The 19,934-nt window shown below is 36.4% G+C and overlaps 1 protein-coding gene and 1 long non-coding RNA gene across 4 annotated transcripts in view; one reads left to right on the top strand and one right to left on the bottom strand.

Moving 5' to 3' along the window:
- Positions 1 to 19,934, bottom strand: part of LOC114240187 (uncharacterized) — a 321,109-nt gene that overhangs the window by 106,602 nt on the left and 194,573 nt on the right. The window lies entirely within an intron of this gene.
- Positions 9,471 to 19,934, top strand: part of LOC149500391 (uncharacterized) — a 73,045-nt gene continuing 62,581 nt past the window's right edge. The window contains exon 1 of the long non-coding RNA XR_016324972.1: positions 9,471 to 9,554. This is a non-coding gene — a long non-coding RNA (uncharacterized LOC149500391). The remainder of the gene's footprint in view (positions 9,555 to 19,934) is intronic.

Genomic DNA, 19,934 nt, shown 5'->3' with positions numbered 1-19,934 from the left:
GGTAGGTGCCACCACCTTGCCTAGTTCTGTCGTAAAGCAGTAATGCGTTTCGGTTTGAAGGGTGGGGCAGCCGTTGTATTATAACATCTAAGCAATAAATAAAATGAAAAATACCCAAATACCAAAAAACCTTTTTGTACTTATTTTCGCTTTTGAAAGCTTTGGTATTTTTCTGGGCAGACACAATGAGAGGCCCTATTTCAGCACTAACCTATTAACTGAATTTGTACCGAAATTTTTAAAATAACAGAATTAAATCACCACGTGCAATATACGTGGGGAACTTAGAATGATGAATTAAACATCTTTTAGGGTTATTAGATCGGCTTTATACGCTTTTAGCAGTGCTGCTATAAATATCAAAATTTAATTATTGATTCTCTTACCATAAACATTTATACTGGGTATAATTATCTGCCCGAACCTTTTTACATGCACGTAAACATATAGGTGGCATCGTAGAATGCTCAAAAGTTCCAATTATATAATTGGTACATTTACATATAAGGGCATTATAATATATAGGACTCATTTAATTTATAAAAAAATCAATGGTCTTATGATGTGGTTATATTAATCGAATTAATTGTAAACATGTTTTAAAAGATAAGGAATACAGAAATGCAGAGCTGTTCGCTTTAAAGGCACCATTTCCAAAGGCAAATCGAGACATAAATACTAACAAATTAGAAATAAACAGAATATGCGATTAATTTACTAGACTAGGCATAAATAATTTACTGGTGGTAGGACCTCTTGAGAGTCCGCGCGGATAGGTACCACCACCCTGCCTATTTCTGCCGTGAAGCAGCAATGCGTTTCGGTTTGAAGGATGGGGCAGCCGTTGTAACTATACTTAAGACTTTCGAACTTATATCTCAAGGTGGGTGGCGCATTTACGTTGTAGATGTCTATGGGCTCCAGTAACCGCTTAACACCAGGTGGGCTGTGAGCTCGTCCACACATCGAAGCAATAAAAAAAAAAATTACTAAGATTCACGTATGTTCAGGAGTGGTAACACGAAGACAGTTGGTAGATGCGGTTCGTGATCCCTCTAGAGAGAATAGCATAATATGTCGATTTTTAGTTGTCATACAATGCGCGCACCACAAAAATGTTACTATGAATATGATAAATCAACTGCCATTTTTAATGTTATTATTCTGTCAAAAATCCTTGGCTCTACTATATATTTTCGTATGTCAACGGTAAGCTACGAACACTCTACGACAAAATGACGTAGCATCACGTAGCCAGAGGCTCTACGCCGTAGATTCTTTCGGAGAAATTATGATTTGTTACAACAACAAAAAATGGGCACTTTATACTAAAGCGTATCTCTGTGTTCACCTTCCCTATCTCTGTGCTTTCGGTGCCTTGAGTATAATAATTTGAAAAATTCTGCGATCTTTACGTAGTATTATAATTTTAAACCAATACACGTATGGCTAATTTTCACATATTTAAAAAAACCTATATTCGTTCAACTCGCCTCTTAATTATGTACCTAAGTAAATACACAAAAAACTAAGAAAGCAAATCAATTATTCAAAATTATTATATTTATATATAATATAAAGCTGAAGAGTTTGTTTGTTTGAACGCGCTAACTTCAGGAACTACTTACTACTGGTCCGATTTGAAAAATTCTTTCAGTGTTAGATAACCCATTTAATGAGAAGGCTATAGGCTATATAACATCACGGTAAGCCCAATACAAGTAGAGTACCAATAAAGAATGTTTCAAAATAGGGGTTTAAATAACTCCTTATCATCCTATAATTCAAAAATATTTTCACATTCTACGTAAATGAAGTGGGAGTAAAATTTAGCGTTATGCCAAAGTAATTATTCCATGCGAACAGAGTCGCGGGCAAAAGCTAGTTTATATATTATATATAACTTAAAATGATTGCAGCGCACATTATCTGTGCTCGAGTTGCTTTTTCGCGAAGCTCATCAGCCTGAAAGTTCAAATCGATTTTGATATCTGTGTCAATTTTGATCCGTTTAAATCCGGAACGCAAAAGTTCCTTTACCGGGTATATTATTAACTTCGTTAACTGCTGCTACTTGCCCGTGCTGGCACAAACTAGATTTAGATTAAACTGAATCTTCGTTCCAAGAATTACGATACGTATTTATATATTTTAAATAAAATACTGTTGTGTTTTTTGTGGTAAACTTTTTAACATTCCCTTGATCTTTGTTCAATTGCTGTTAAAATAATGTGAAAACAAAAAACAAATTTTATACGGTGCACATTATATTTTTCATTATACTATATAAACTAAATTAATACTTAGAAAACATAAAACAAGCCTTTTCTTATATACAATAAAACTATAATAATCTTTATCTGATTAACTGACGATTTCACGAAATGAGAACTTTTCCCGATGAGAATCCAGTAGTTCCTAACTAATATATAACAGCTATATATATGTATATAGATCGTAATATCATGAAATATGAAATATGATCCGGTGCCTAAGCTATAGGTGATGGCTATTCGAATTCATTTTTTATGCGGCTTTGAAACAATACACACTGTACATGCAAAACTTAAGGCCATACTGATATCTTCCTTTATACTATTCCATGTGACAGAAGACCGATTCTCTGTTGGTTTTTAAATAGCGTGACGTTAGACATGCTGACGTCAGGCATGTTGATGTCGGGCATGCTGACGTCACCACCCACATCATAAGGATTGTCGCTCATGCTTGACGAAGTAAAAAATCAAACTTGCTTACTGTTAGCCGTTTATTTCTCTTTTACAATATTCAAGAGGGCGGATCGCTTTTGCGGTTCATAAACTGTATAGTTGGTTTCTTTTCTGTCTAGCTATTGTGAGTAACTCGAATTTCACGCTTAACAAACCCAATGGTCCAAAAATCAACTGAACATTTAAATAATTTAACTATTCATCCTTGCACCAACATACATGTTTATAATTTAAGACCATAGTATTATAATTAAATATAAATATCGGTCCGAAGCCTAAGTACACGAAAAAAAACCTTAGTATCTAAGTCTTAGTATCGGGAACTAATTCATTATAGGAATTGATAAGATGATCCACCATCCCATACTAGCTCATAGTACTACTTCTAAATCGTTCCCTCACTACTGAGGATCGCGACCACAAGTGACGTTCTTCCACTGTGCTCGATCATGGGTGTATCATGATCATGGTACGCTCTACTAATAACGCAAAAATTGCGATGTAAACAAAAATGAGCTGAACTTTGAAACATTGCCAAAGAAGCAAAATCAGAAAATACTAGATAGATTACGTTTTAACTTGTATATTGTGTTGTAGAACAAAACTTGGAATATCGGCAATAAATACACGACGACAGGCCACATCCATATTTCTCAGTCCACAAACTGCGAAAAACGACAGAATTGTTATGATTTATTTGCACGCGAATCGTTCTTTTTATGCTTTCCTTTGTCTTTTATTGGCCTATGAGTTATGGAGCCCTTAAAACATGACTATATGATCCGTTGGAACAACAAGGAAGGAACGATAAAAAGGTTTATTGGAATTAATTGACATGTCGATGTGTGGAAATGTGCGAGGTTTCCAAATAGTTCGCGTTTGGTTTACAAAAAAAACATGTCTGCAGTTTGATATGTACCCAAAATGCTCTATCATGAAACATAAATTATCAAAATAAAAACATTGTTGACAATATTTTTTTGAATGGCATACATTTAATTATATTAATTTAAAATTCCTGGAAATACCGTTAAAAACCGTCTTAATATTTCATTAAAAATCGCACCTTAGTCAAGGCATAGAGTGATCATTATCCACTAACAAATAAACTTTTGTTATAATGGTGGGGCGTATGGGCGCGGGTAAATACCACAATTTTACCATCCTCCATCAAATTACCTGATCTTGACCTTTTTCCAGATGAAATGAAAGGGATCTGTTGTAATAGGACAGTAATATAACTTACGGCTGAACCGATATCTCTGACGTTTATTCGTAAATTGGCAAATAAATCGACACAAAAAGCAATGAAACAAGGAATATCACAAAGTGATAGACATTCTGAAGAATCAGAACATACTGCGAGTGTGAACCACGACGCCGCGATAAGTTACACGCTAGACTAACTTCTGATTGGACACATTTCCTCGTACTTATTTGCGATAACTTGTAAGGCCCCCTCCAAAAGTAAGTTAAGGCACCGAGGGCGCTAGTGTCGTGATCGAAAGATTAGGCACGCAGATATACTGAAAATGGAAGAGACTCTGTCGCGAATAAAGAATAAAAATTAAATCCTTCGTTTAAAAATTAAATCATTGCTTTTTACCGAACTGCATTGTCGGGACGATTGTTATACTGTACAATTAATTAAGTAAGAATGTTAGAATTTGCATATCATGATTCAATTTACGGAGCTCTGATATCAACTTATCTCAAAACTAACTGTAAATATGACCTGCTAAATATGCCAAAGCATCTAGATAGAAATATCCGTGACCCACCTAAAATATCCGACATACTCTTTTAATTTGGAATGGTAACTTTAAATTATTATTATTATTATTTATTGCCTTTGTAGGCAGACGAGCATACGGCCCACCTGATGGTGAGTGGTTACCGTCGCCCATGGACTTTAGCAATGCCAGGGGCAGAGCCAAGCCGCTGCCTACTGCAATAGTGAGTCTTATACGTAATTCGTGTGCTGCATTTCAAATGTTCTTAGATTTCTTTATTGCTAATATTGGTAGACAAGCTGGCGGTAAACTTGGTGTTATATGGTCACTGGAGCCCATAGATATCAACAACCTAAATACCATCATCCACCTCGAGACATGAGTTTTAAGCCTATTTTTTTCAGTACTACCCCACCATTTGATTGTAACCGAAGCTCATTACTGCCTCACTGTAGAAATAGGCAAGGTGGTGGTACCCCAACGGCCTACCACCAATGTCTTTCATGGCATTCGATAATGTTAAACCACAATTGCTTCTACCACATTTGTGATCTTCGAAGCGAAGTCTATTATCGTCAAAGCCACTTCCACTATTTACATATCCGTTGCACTCAGATTCAGTTACTCGTTGAATTTTATTGAAAATTCGTATTTCGTCGCTTTGGTAATGGGCAATCAGGACCGGCGTATTACTTGAGACGTGCTCAATTGAGTGCATAGAGTTCGTCGAACTCAAATCTTAGCATTAAATTTATATTAGGGAGAAAAGAGAGAGAGTTGGATAATTCTTTGTTTACTGTGAATGAAGTAAGAAGAATACAGTGTGCTGTCTAATTTAAAATATGTTTCCAAGGATTTAAAAAAAATTGTATAGCCATCCTAAAGTATCTGCTGTATATATAAGTATTTAAATAGTATGAGTATAGTTATTATAGTTATATCGTAAATCTTATATCTTTAAACGAGCAATTCTTATATATAAATATATAATCTGTATCTCAGAAACGGCTCCAACGATTTTCATTAAATGTAGTATACAGGGGATTTCGGGGGCGATAAATCGATCTAGCTACGATTTATTTTCAGAAAATGTTGTTTTATTCGTGTTTTCAATAATCAACTTTATCAATAATCAACTTAAACATAAAGTTATATTTTTTTATTTAAAGAAAATAACAAATAATATAATACAATTTCAATATGTAATTCGTATTTAAGTATCATTCCTAAAAAACACAATTTATCAACAAAAAAAAAATAATAGGTATATATCGGTCATCCTCTGAGTGATAGTGATATACTTTATATAATATACAAGACGAGCGTTTGACAAGACGTCTACCTGTCAATAGTAAATAAAATATCGCATTATTTAGGGCACACAATAATACACCTGGCTGTTTAAAACGACTCCCGCAAAAACTTCGTCGAAGCGATAAACCTCCCCAGAAGTGCCAACAACAACTGTATAAAGTTTCAACTCCGATGGATAAACAACCCGAGGATTTTATTTAATTATTAAAGTAGTGAAAACGTTATACAATGCGCTGTGACTATAGCGAAATGTTAAATGAAAAAGTTAAATTGTCGAGACGTTTGTTTGAGATGCAACCCAACGTCACCTAACAATAAATGTTATTATTCTGTATTATATACAGTAAGACTTTTTACTGACGGTAGGATGTTTTGGAAGTCCGCACGGGTAGGTACCACCACCCTGCCTATTTCTGCCGTGAAGCATTAATGCGTTTCGGTTTGAAGGGTGGGGCAGCCGTTGTACTGTTAAAGCTGCGACTTGAACTTATGTATCGAGGTGGGTAGCGGCATTTACGTTGCAGATGTCAATGGGCTCCGGTTACCACTTAACACGAGATGGGCCGTGAGCTCTCCTACCCATATCTTCTATTTTGGTCTTGAATTATTTGTGGAAGTCCGGAGAAGATTTAAAAGGTAGATAAATATGAAAATGCTCGGAATTAAATAAAAATAACAAATTTTGTTTTCCCTTTGATGTGTCCCCCGTCGAACGGATTCCTTGTGTTTGTTTTAAGTTTATTTTATACAAAAGTTTAGATCTTTTATTTATCGATTGAGGCACTACGAATTCTGCCGGGCCAGCTAGTAAGCAATAAAAAAAACCAATATTATCACATATTATTTAAGCATATGTCCTAATACCTTTAGCTATTTTTCTAAAGTCATTGTGGCCTACAAGTACTCGTACTAAGCGATGTGAATGTGACCGGGTCAGGTAAGGAAGTGCGCACTTACCAGCCGTTTACGAATGCCATCGAGTAATAAACATCGAACTTAGAACATTCACAAACTTTTGTGGTCATAGGGCGCATTGTAAGCCCGCACGGTTAGGTAACAGAAGACTGCCTATTTCTGCCACGAATCAGTCAAACTTTCGAGATTCGAAATGTGGGAAAACCGTATACATTTTGACTTTGTTTTCATGTCTCAAGATGGGTGATGATGATATGAGGGCTTTAGGCTGCGGTTACCAATTACCACCAATTACCCTGATACCTATTAATGTAATATAAATTGATTTGGTGTCTATCGTAAGTAGTGGTAAGTGTAAGATTTGCTACAAACTGGAGCTAGTAGGTAATCAAGTCTCTATTAGGGATTGATGGTGTATTTTTGAGTCAATGAACATTCTTGAGTCCGGTAATTGGTAAACGTTTCACTCACGATATCATTCAATCAAACTTCAACATCAATAAAATGATAGTCGCGTGTCATTACATCAAACCGTAATTATTATTTTTATTACCCTTGTAAGCAGACGAGCATACGGCCCACCGATGGTGAGTGGTTACCGTCACCCATGGACTTCAGCAATGCCAGGGGCAGAGCCAAGCCGCTGTCTACCAAATGAATATACGAGTATTGTACTTTTGTTTGTAAAAAGTTAAATTTACAAATAATATCATTAAATGGTCCATGTGGTTGTTCATTGCGGTTGTCGAAGCATGATATAGATTGCAGTTAAAGGGGTACCCAATCTAGATCTACTTATTATTATTGTCTATGTGATTCTTAGCACTATAAACATATGACATAAATAAATATTTTATTTCGTTTTTTGATGTTCACTTACCAGTAATAAGGCTTTACGAACATGTTTATTTAAGAGCATATTAATACGTGAAGAAAAATCTTTGTACCCACTTTTAAGGAAAATAGAGCGGACGGAGGAGTATGAAATTTCCCACACTTAAAGAGAATATTATAATAGTGAAGGAGTGCAGACTGTTAATCTTTTCTTTAAATTAGGCATCAATAATACATTAAATCAATAAAAAAACTTTACATACGGTACCATGTATTTGACACACACTCATATATGTAATATATTATTATACTCTTTGGAACCTCTGGGTCTGCGGAGGGACTTCGGTTCCCTCTGTATTTTGTACCGTATGTTCCATGGGGAGTGCTCTGAGGAATTGTTCGAGATAATACCGACATCTCGTTTTTACCATCGCACCGCCCGCCACCGGAGTAGAGTTCATCCATACTACCTGGAGCCACTGCGGTCATCCACAGTGCGTTTCCAGAGATCTTTTTTGCCACGTACCATCCGGCTATGGAATGAGCTCTCCTCCACGGTGTTTCCCGAGCGCTATGACATGTCCTTCTTCCAACGAGGCTTGTAGGCGAGGAGAGTATTAAGCGGTAGGCAGCGGCTTGGCTCTGCCCCTGGCATTGCTGAAGTCCATGGGCGACGGTAACCACTCACCATCAGGTGGGCCGTATGCTCGTCTACCTACAGGGGCAATAAAATAATAATAATAATAATACTCTTCGTTTATTGTCAAACTTTTGTTATTGCTTAAAGTCTGTGGTCAAATTGAGAATAGATTAATATTGTTTATCTTTAATATTATTTATCTATAGAGTAGTCTTGACCAAATCTATAGAAGTATTTGCCAATAGAACCATTGTTCAAACTTATAATTAATTTCAATTAATTATAGTCCAATTTCGACTACTGCGGGACCACTAGTTCAAATAAAATTACCAGAGCATCAGAAGTAATTAAGAGTTATAGTCACTAGAAAATTTATTTAAACGACACTTTCTTGCGAAGTGCTGACAAAGTGTATCTCTTTTGACTGCTGCATTCCTGGTACTCAATCCTGCTTCAATTGTAATTTTACATTGTTGCCTATTTGCAGTGAAGCTGTTTGAATTTAGGTAGCTTACAAAGCAATGTAATAGATGATAGGAAATAAATAATACTTTAAACATTCATCATACTATATGAGAGCGCGACTGGTGCCATGTTGTTTTTATGGGTTGTTGACGTCATCATTTTTGAAATCGAATTGAATTGCAATGCATTTTAATTGCATAACAATAACAACAAAGAGCTCTTTTTCGTTTAGCTGCTCAAGTAGGCGCATAAGGCCACTCGTATTTATAATAGCAAAGTGGGGGTAGTTAGTTCATGAATTCTCTTGAACTAATTTGGGGACTTTTTGGCGGGAACGCGAGGAGTGAAGTTGTGTGATTTGTTTTATTTTGTCTATTTAGTGTTTCTACAGGTTTAAATGTGTAATAATGGTGGTTCATTAACTGTTTAATATCTGTGAAAGTGCACAAATGTGGGAAAATGAAACAAAGCTGCTGGACGTAACTTCTCGGGTTCCTCCAAAAAGTCCACTGAAAAAATCTCAGTAAATGACAACCATTTTACTGCGATTATATTTCATCCCATTTCATTTCATCCCAGTTGATTAATGTCTCAAATTAATCATCTTCATATCATTTCACTCCATAACATCATTTTTCATAAAAATATGAATATAAACTTAAAGGTCTCAGTTACCAGGTCATAAAATCCCTTAAAAAAAGAAATTGAACTAATTTATGTGTATTATCTATGCTCTTGAATACCGTCTTAAACAATTGCTTACAATTTTTTTTTATTGCTTTAATGGGTGAACAAGCTCACAGCCCACCTGGTGTTAAGTGGTTACTGGAGCCCATAATAAGCAATAAAAAAAAAAAAAAAAAAAAAAAAAAAAAAAAAAAAAAAAAAAAAAAAAAAAAAAAAAAAAAAAAAAAAAAAAAAAAGGTATAGTTACAACGGCTGTCCCACCCTTCAAACCGAAACGCACTGCTGCTTCACGGCAAAAATAGGCGGGGTGGTGGTACCTACCCGTGCGGACTCACAAGAGGTCCTACCACCAGTAATGCAGAGTTCAATCTGACGTTTTAACGTGATTAGGCAGACTATATTATGTGCGTATAACCTATCTGATAACCGATTAATATCTAAAACAACGAACACAGCGAATATCGTTCACTATCGAATAAAATGAAACAAACATTTAAAAATGAAGGCAGCTTCGAAAAGAGTTATCCCGACAAATATTTCCACTAACGAGTCGGCTACGAACGAAACTGTTCGGCGTGTAAAGATAAAAACACAAAGAGAATCCCCGCAACGTACAGATGCAACCGTAAGGGGGTACGAACGAACAAATTCTGAATTCTTCAATAACTCGTCGAAGTATCCGAGTGAGGTACCGTACACACTGGATCGAGATTTCACTGCGTTTTTTTTTTGTTTTCTTTATATTTGAATCTATTGAATCATTTTCGGAGCCGATTTTAACTTATTGTATGTAGTTATCGTTGATGATTAGCGACTGATTTTTATATTTTATTTTTTATTTTTATTGCTTAGATTGGTGGACGAGCTCACAGCCCACCTGGTGTTAAGTGGTTACTGGAGCCCATAGACATCTACAACGTAGACGCGCCACCCACCTTGAGATACAAGTTCTAAGGTCTCAGTATAGTTACAACGGCTGCCCCACCCTTCAAACCGAAACGCATTACTGCTTCACGGCAGAAATAGGCAGGGCGGTGGTACCTACCCGCGCAGACTCACAAGTGGTCCTACCACCAGTAAAAATATATTACACCAGTAAAATTATAACAATTTCCGGCAGTGAACGCGGCAATTAGCTTTCACAAATGAATTTTTGATAGTTTGTAATACTGGTAATCTATACTAATATAAAAATCTACAGTGGTCTTTACGCATGTTCCGTTAGAACTACTGAACCATGCATCCAATTGACTTGATCTATACTAATATATAAATGTACAGTGGTATTTACGGATATTCCGTTATAACTACTGAACCATGCATCCGATTGACTTGAAACTTGGTATGCATGTAGAAAATACATGTAATTAATGGATAGGCTAATATATTTATATATGAGTGTTGGACTCGTTAATAATAATGACAATAAATAATAATGTTAATTTTAAATTACCAGCGAAGCGGGCGAGTACGGCTAGTTAATTAATAATATGAAAAAGTTAAACAGTAATGCTATTACAATCCTTTTGCTATTGCTTAAATGGATGAAATGGCATACAGTAAGAACACTTCTTTTAAACTAACCCATCACACACAGCCCACTGAGTTTCTCATCGGATCTTCTCAATGGGTCGCGTTTCCGATCCAGTGGAAGACTCTGCGAAGCACTGCTCTTGCTAGGGCCAGTGTTAGCAACGCCTCCTGGTTTGAGCCCCGAGAGCTTACCTACACGTTAGGGTAACGCTGAGATAGCCTCGCAAGGCTATCAGAACAAAAAAATAAAAACTAACTCATATATATTTCAACGTGAAAGTCATCACAAATCTTCAGACATGAGGTCTAAATTTCAATTGTATAGTATAACGGCTGTTCCATCCTTCAAACCGACACGCATTACTACTTTACGGCAGAAATAGGCAGGCTTGTGGTACGTGCACGTGTGTATTCAAAGGGCTCGACGAGTAAATTAACCCATAGACACAGACCACTGAGTTTCTCGCCAAATCTTCAACGCAACCCGCGTTTCCGATGCGGTGGTAGATTCTGCGAAGCACTGCTAGGGTCAGTGTTAGCATCACTCCAGCTTGAGCCCTGTGAGCTCATCCACTAGTTAAGGTTACGCTGCAATAGCCTCTTAAGGCTATCAGCTTAGGTAGGAAAAAAAAAGAAAAAAAAGATCACCCTGCTGACTTTTACTACACGATATTAATACTTCATCGTGGAAATCATTCGAGAACGAATTTGATTAGAAAAATTGATACCCACTAGCTGGATTTGAACATTTATATGAGTACACCGGACGCCTTATCCTTTAGGCCACGTTGATTTCAGACGACCTGTATGTGTTGAGGCCTTGGGACGTTAGGTATAAAGTTTGATATAAGGTCAAATAAATTATCGTGACCGCTCTGTGCATTTTGTTTTTAAATGAACTAAAAGTACTTAAAGTGTTGTTTTTTTTCTATTCTTTATTAGTTTTGTAAATAAATAAATATTTACTAACAATCACGCCACATTAACTGGTCCCGTGATAAGTTCGTAAAGAACTTGTGTTACAGGTACCAGATAACGGATATAAATGTAAGTTTTTTTATTATACACATACATATATTTAATATACATCCATAACCCTGGAAAAGACATTTATATTTATCATACAAATATCTTCCCTTGGCGGGATTCGAACCCGCGACCCCCTTGTGTAGTGACCATGTCACTTACCACTACACTAGACGGCCGTTTAAAATAATTTAGAGGTGATTAAATGAAAACTCTCTGAAAACCTCTGATGACATTTTTTCTTATTCTAAATTCTTTAAAATATTCATTCTTTATTCTGAAGATTTTCCAAAATTTTCTGAATTTTTCCTGTCATTAGTTTTAAGGTCAGCTACTAAAGAAATCTCACGGCCCAGCTAGCATTAACTAATGGCTTGAAACGTGTAATCAAAGTCTTAAAGGAATATAATTAACTCATTACTAATTTATATTTCATAACAATCGTTTGCACAGTTTTACCTAATGTTTTTACAGTATACATTTATAATTCTAAGTGAAATTCGACTTACGAACATCTAAAAACCCCCCAATAGAAACTCCTTCACTCTGCAAGTGATAAACTACACCAGTGCGTTTAGTGCGAGCTTTTTAACGTTCTCGATAGCGTAAAAGTTAACCTAATTTGTATGCAGTTGGAACATCCCTCCTAGCGGCAAACTGCCTACGTTAGCCGCTAGGTTAACTTTAACGTTATCGAGAACGTTAAAAAACTCGCACTAAGCACACAGAATATAAAAAATTAATTAAACATACTGATGAGAAAGTATTTTTTTTTTTTTTACTAAGCCGATTTATATGCGAAGAAAAGAAGATACACTAAATCGTATACGTCGGAAACGGCAAAGGAACAAACTGAAGTCGGTCAGGAACTTGGTTCTCGTGAAAGCGCGATTACCTATGCAACGTACATTCGAGCACGCAAAGTTTACCTATGAAAAACTTTTTAAGGACTCCGACCGAAAGGATACGTTGCAACTTCGTGTTTTTCACTGAAATTTCGATCGTTACGTACTATCGAGCTTTCGATGAGAACGTGCTATTTGGTTTCACTGCGTTCGAAGCACTTCCGTTGTTGTCATAGTTCGTTGGGAATTCAGATTATTTTTCGAACATCAAACTGGAAAGTGATAAAACGATAGAGCTTCCTGGAATTAGGTACACTTGATTTTTATCACTAAATAATTGTGAAAAGCTCTCAAGTTTCGAGTACCGAAACTGGATATTACCAGGAAACGATGCTTTTTTTTATTGCTTAGACAGGTGGATGAGCTTACAGCCCACTTGGTGTTAAGTGGTTACTGGAGCTCATAGACATCTATGACGTGAATGCGCCCGCCACCCACCTTGAGATATAAGTTCTAAGGTCTCAGTATAGTTACCACGGCTGCCACACCCTTCAAACCGAAACGCATTACTGCTTCACGGCAGAAATAGGCAGGGTGGTGGTTCCTACCCGTGCAAACTCACAAGATGTCCTACCATTATTAATTACGCAAATTATTATATTGCGGGGTTGATTTTTATTAGGCGATGTTATTCCTTCACCGTGGAAATCAATCGTGAACATTTGTTAAGTACGCATTTCATTAGAAAAATTGGTACCCGCCTGGGGGATTCGAACACCGTTGCATCGCTAGATACGAATGCACTGGACGTCTTATCCTTTAGGCCATGACGACTTCCATTTGTAATGCATTAATACAAAGATGAACTCAAATATTTTCTGTTAAGTAGTTATCATAGCCCATAGATACCACAACACAGGTTCCGCCATTCATCATCAAACGAACGAAATCTCCATTTTAGAATAAGAGCTAGCTCACCCTTCAAGCTGGCTTGCCAGATTACTCAGGAAGCTGGAGAATGAAGTGCGTGACTTATGTTGAAAAAAGAAAGATAGCTATATAATCTGCTATAAGTCCACGGAGCACTCCTCACAGAATTAATGGTAGAACCCGCAAAGAACCACACTCCTAAAGTAACATCCTATTTTATTGTGCTATCATTATCATAGTCGGTTGATCTTGGCAGAGCAGTCGTGGTCATGCGGAATTCTTGTTTATTAAAGATGGTTTACAGATGGTTTCCATAGTTGGCGAAATGAGGCTTAGCGCACGCACTCGTTAAGTGGGATTTCAGTAAGGTCTTTCACCTGATCAGTCCAGCGCATGGGGATTCGTCCACGAGATCTCTTACCATTGACCCTACCCTGAACAACAAGATTCTCGATAGACTCTGCTGGCCGTCGCGATACGTGTCCAAAATATCGAAGAATCCTGGATTGCACTGTCGACGACAACCTTTGAGAGATATTTAGTTCTTTTAGGATCGAGGCGTTGGTGCGATGCTCAGTCTAACATATACAGATGTATACGAGCACCTTAATAATCCTAATCGTTCGGCCGAATAAAAAAACAAATACTTTCTAATAACTTCCTCCACTTCTTTTGTTAGCATCGATGACTTGTATACTTTCAATTGGACGATTGTGTCGCTGTGCCTATATCTGCTGTATTCGAACGTTCCGGTCTTCCATTCTGATGGGCCGAGATACTTTTAACTCAATTACAGCCGATACTCCAACTTGATTCCTTAAGGCAGGCGTTCATGTTACGCCGTCAATTGATCACTACTAAATCCTAGATTGAAGTAGTAACCAGATTTCTGGATTTGTATAAACAGACCCAATTACCGCCAACAAAACCGCGTGTTTTGTTAAACCCCATACACCCGATTCAGAGGGACCGCCGAAGCGCTATTCAGTATTCAGTTTTGTATGGTTATAGGAGGGCTGAGAACTCTCGAGCTGGCGTCAATACTCCAGTCTAATGACACAACTACGGCACACGATGATTTGAATAGGGAATTGCGGTTATAGAGAAATCGTAATGTTTTGCTTAAGTGACGTACTCCTGATGAAGAGATGACTTGATTGACACCGCCCGTCTTCCGATACCATGTTCTGCAAGGAATGTTTTCAGATCAGACCATATAGGCTGTTTTGAATTTATATCTGTTTAGATGGATAATAATAATATACTCGTAAAACTAATGTTTGCAATTAGACCAAAATCAGAGTTGAGTTTCGTTAATTTTTTTGTTAATTTCTCAGATAGATGAACGAGCTCACGGTCCACTTGGTGTTAAGTAAGTATCAGAGATCATAGACATCAACAACGTAAATGCCGCTAATCACCTTGAGACAAAAGCTCTAACTTCCAGTTTTTACAATGCAACGATTGTGTTATATTGAAACTAAAACTTATTGAAGTAAAAGTCGACTTAATACAAGTAGATACAAAAGATTATTGAAATTATTATTTTTTACAATTAATTCATGCTTATTTCATACATCTATATATTAATACGTGAAGCAAAAACTTTGTATCCCTTTTTACGAAAATTGCGCGGACGGAGGAGTATGAAATTTTCCACACTTATAGAGAACATAGAGAAGAAGTGCACAATGCTAATATTTTTTTTAAATAATGCATAAAAGATACATTAAAAAAATAAAGAAAACATTACACACATTACATACCACGTATTTGACGCACACACGCATGCATACTATTTATTGTCAAACTTTTGTTCTTGACGTCTGTTGTCAAATTGAGATTAAATATTGTTCGTCTTTGTTAATATTATTTATAGTGTAGTCTTGGCGAAATTTGTGATTATAGAAGTATAAAATACAATCATAATAGTGTACAAACTTACAATTCCAATTAATTATAGTCGAATTTCGACTACTGCGGGACCTCTAGTTATCTTTATTACATTTCAGTAATCTAGGTACGTTAAGTGACTTTTAAAACGCATTATATTTTTATATATCAAATAAAATATATAAGTAGAAAAAATAGAGCAAAATTTTATTTGAGTTAGTATCCTACCAGACAATTCAATATTACTCTGTACTGTATGTAACATAGCTTACCACTAATATCATACTCGTGGATCGACATAAGAAAACTGATCCAATAAAGAATGCAAATCGCCCGTCTCTGACGAAAATATAATATTGGCTCAGACGTTTATCGTGCAAGAGTATTTTGTCAACGTCGAGCGCCTACTTAAACGAGTCTAGATATAAAAGCAATCTAAAGCCTCCATCAACCACATTCCGTCGCTTTTGAACATCGAAATACCGAAAAATTCACGCGGAATATTAAACAAAAAAAATGTGCGTGTGTGCAAGTCACACACGGTAGAAGTGAAACTTATAAAAAATAAGAATAATCGCAATGGTCAACCACCAACCACTCCGCAGGGCAATGGAGCAGCCTCACCCTGGGGGAACCGCCTGCATGACACGGTATCTCTACGCCAGGTAAGTATGATTTAGCAAGAGAAAATTTCCCTTCTGTTATCAACAGATGTCGCTGCACGTAAATTCAACAATTCCTTTTTTTTTTTATTGCTTAGATGGGTGGACGAGCTCACAGCCCACCTGGTGTTAAGTGGTTACTGGAGCCCATAGACATACACAACGTAAATGCACCACCCATCTTGAGATATAAATTCTAAGATCTCAGTATAGTTACAACGCCTGCCCCACCCTTCAAACCGAAACGCATTACTGCTTCACGGCAGAAATAGGCAGGGTGGTGGTACCTACCCGCGCGGACTCACAAGAGGTCCTACCACCAGTAAAAAGTTTCTTTTACGAAAATTGTGTAGACGGAGGAGTATGAAATTTCCCACACTTATAGAGAATATAGAAAAGGAGTGCACAATGCTAATATCGACGCTTGAAAGGCAATCCTGACTAAGCGACAAAAGTAGGCAAAATGAGTTATATACACCATTGGAATCGTCTGATTTTTCTGCGTCGTTTAGTATAGGTTTCATCACTCTGTGACGTGTTTTATGTCGCTTAGATATGGTGTGATTTTCATAAAAATGCAGAGTTTTTTCCTACCAAACGACAAAAAAAAAGTTATTTTAGAGACATCCTGCAGTTAGGACATTTTAATAATTAGGTATTATTTACTTAGTCAGTTATTCATGTTTTTAAATTTTCATTTGTTTGTATTTATTTATTTTTACTTGTTATGAAATTTTTCTTTCAAACCACTTAGTAGATTTTACCTATACAAAGTAGTCGTAATTGGTACAGTTATACAATTTAACTTGAAACAAAATGGAATAATATTGAATCTTAGATAGTTTTACTTGTTTAACATAATACCCCTTTCCATCTGTAAATATTTGTACATGACAACATTTCTAATAACTACGTCGCCTAGATAATTTTACTTGATTAATTTCAATGGTTACTTTTGGCGCTTAGTTATGTTTACCCGTAAACAAAATATAATTTTTTATCGCTAAGGAACTGCGCTAGTTTAAATACGTCGCGTGGGTATGCGCAACTAGTCGCGTACCACGTTTTGGCGGGCTGGTAAAAGGTGACATTCGTAAGCTGGGCGTCGCTTAGTAAAGTCGTTTGTCACATTATTTTGCATTTTGTTCCCATGAGGGAGATGTGAACCACCAAATAAGACCAAAGAAATGACTATAGATTCCGTAAAAAGATTTATCAAAAGTTTACAAAGTCGTGGTGGCCTAAAGGATAAGGCGTCCGGTGCATTCGTATGTAGGGATGCAATGGTGTTCGAATCCCGCAGGCGGGTACCAATTTTTGGAATGAAATACGTACTTAACAAATGTTCACGATTGACTTCCTCGGTCATCGTTCTCGTCGAACCCGTCGCTTGCGACGAAGGGTTCGGCGAGTAAATTAACCCACAGACACAGCCCACTGAGTTTCTCGCCGGATTTTCTCAGTGGGTCGCGTTTCCGATACGGTGGTAGATTCTGCGAAGCACTGCTCTTGCTAGGGCCAGTGTTAGCAACATCGTCAGGTTTGAGTCCCGTGAGTTCACCTACTAGTTAAAGTTACGCTGATACATCTTGTGAGTCTGCACGGGTAGGTACCATCACCCTGCCGTGATTTTTACCGTGAAGCAGTAATGGGTTTCGGTTTGAAGGGTGGGGCAGCCGTTGTAACTATACTGAAAACTTAGAACTCATATCTCAAGGTGGGTGGTGGCATTTACGTTGTAGATGTCTATGGGATTCAGTTACTACTTAACACCAGCTAGGCTGTGAGCTCTTGATCTGAGCACTAAAAATAAAAAAAATACCAGCGGTACCTTCGCATTACTATCGTCAAGATTCGAGCAAAGTTTACTTTTCTGAAGAAATTAGAAATATCTACAACTTATACAAACTATACAAAAAACACAACATGGATCAGGGCATGCATATTGTAAGCGAGAGAATTTTTCGTAAAATATTCCAAGATAATTTCAACATCGCATTTCATGTACCTAAAAAAGTCAAGCGTCTTCACTACGAAAAAAATTAAAAATCCTGAAAAACTAAAGTGAAAAGTAATAACATGAAATAGAAAAAGAAGAAAGCCATACCCGTTTTAGAGCCCACAAAAATATACACCGAGATGATCCGTCATCTCATATGCTAGTTTCGGAAAAAGTACTCAACACGCCTTTTGCACAATCTATGTTTTTGTATTATGCTCGTAGTAGGAAACTAGCCGTATGTAATTTTTGTGTTTATGAAAGTTACTACTGGGATGTTTTTTGTTACTACTGGGATGAAAGTAATGGCAAGCGTGGTGCCAATGAGATTGCAACTATTTTACATAAATATATTCAGTCCAGAAACGTTACGCGATTACTTCTCTATTGCGACTGTTGTCCAGGCCAAAACCGGAACCATACGGTATTAGCAATGTTGCATTCATCATTACAGGAGTGCAAATATATCGATATTATTCAAATAAACTATCTATTGACGGAACACACTTACATGTCGATACCATGCTATTGTAGAGAATGGATCAAAAAATACCACTGTTTACGCATCATCACAATGGTTTACAGTATTTTCAACAGCTAGGCAAGATTCATCGCCTTTTCAGGTGGAAAGACTGAGCTATGAAGATTTTTATAAATGGGATAGTATTAGTGATAAGTACTTCAAAGGCAAGATCCGTGTTATGACTTTCCAAAAATACAAGCAAAGCGTTAAATACAAAACATCTATGAATGCTTCTGCATCATCTTTTGATGTCGAAGTTCAGCCTAAAATCAAGTTATCACTGACATCTTGTTATAGGTCTCAGTTACCCATCTCAAAAGCCAAATATGATGATTTGCTCAAACTTTGCACTGACAAAGTCATTCCTAATTGTCTTAAACAAGAGTTTCTGAGCATTCCACGTGCACGACATTGTACGATATTGAAGATTGTGATCGATTAACAAAAAATAACAAGATCTCATGTCGCATATCTATCGTATGCCTTTGGAGAGTGATTAAATTACAATAGTGTTGTTAAGTTTGGTTATGTTTAATAACAGAATACAATTTATTATTGTTTTTGTTGTTGATTTACTCTGAAAACTAGAGCTTTTATGAGTTTTAATAATTCTCTATTGTTTTTAAGACTGATGAGGCAATAACTAGATTTTGGTATTATATTGGAATACACTACAATCTGTTATGGTTTATTTATTTAATATTGTATATAATATAATAGTAATAGCGTGATTTTGTTACAAAAAAATATATCCCTATTGTCTCTTACAATAAATGTTTATTCATAAATGTCTCGCTCTTTTGGTTTCGCTCTTTTGCATGATTTATCAAAGTAATTTATTACATTTTAGTTCAATTCTTTACACTTTCTACATGCATAAAAAAGTGGAATAGTATTTAGATACATTTACTCGATTTGTTGTGAACTATGGGATCACTTTAGTCCAATATACCCAAAACGAAACTGTAAGCTGTGCGAATTTGTCTAACTTTACATGTTACTGAAAATCTTTCAACGATAGCTCATATTGTTTTACACGTTACTCCAAATCTTTCAATGCTGGCTTAGATAAGTTTACTTGTGACGAGAAAACTTTTATATAAAATTCAGATAATTTTACCTGTTTATCAAATTATGGACAATATATATAAGCGACAATAACTGCTATATACACAAATGATAGGCAATAGCCTTTAAGTATATTCG

The sequence above is a fragment of the Bombyx mandarina genome, chromosome 22, assembly GCF_030267445.1.
Source record: "Bombyx mandarina strain Sakado chromosome 22, ASM3026744v2".
Lineage (NCBI taxonomy): Eukaryota > Metazoa > Arthropoda > Insecta > Lepidoptera > Bombycidae > Bombyx > Bombyx mandarina.
This window is presented reverse-complemented; position numbering and strand designations above follow the sequence as displayed.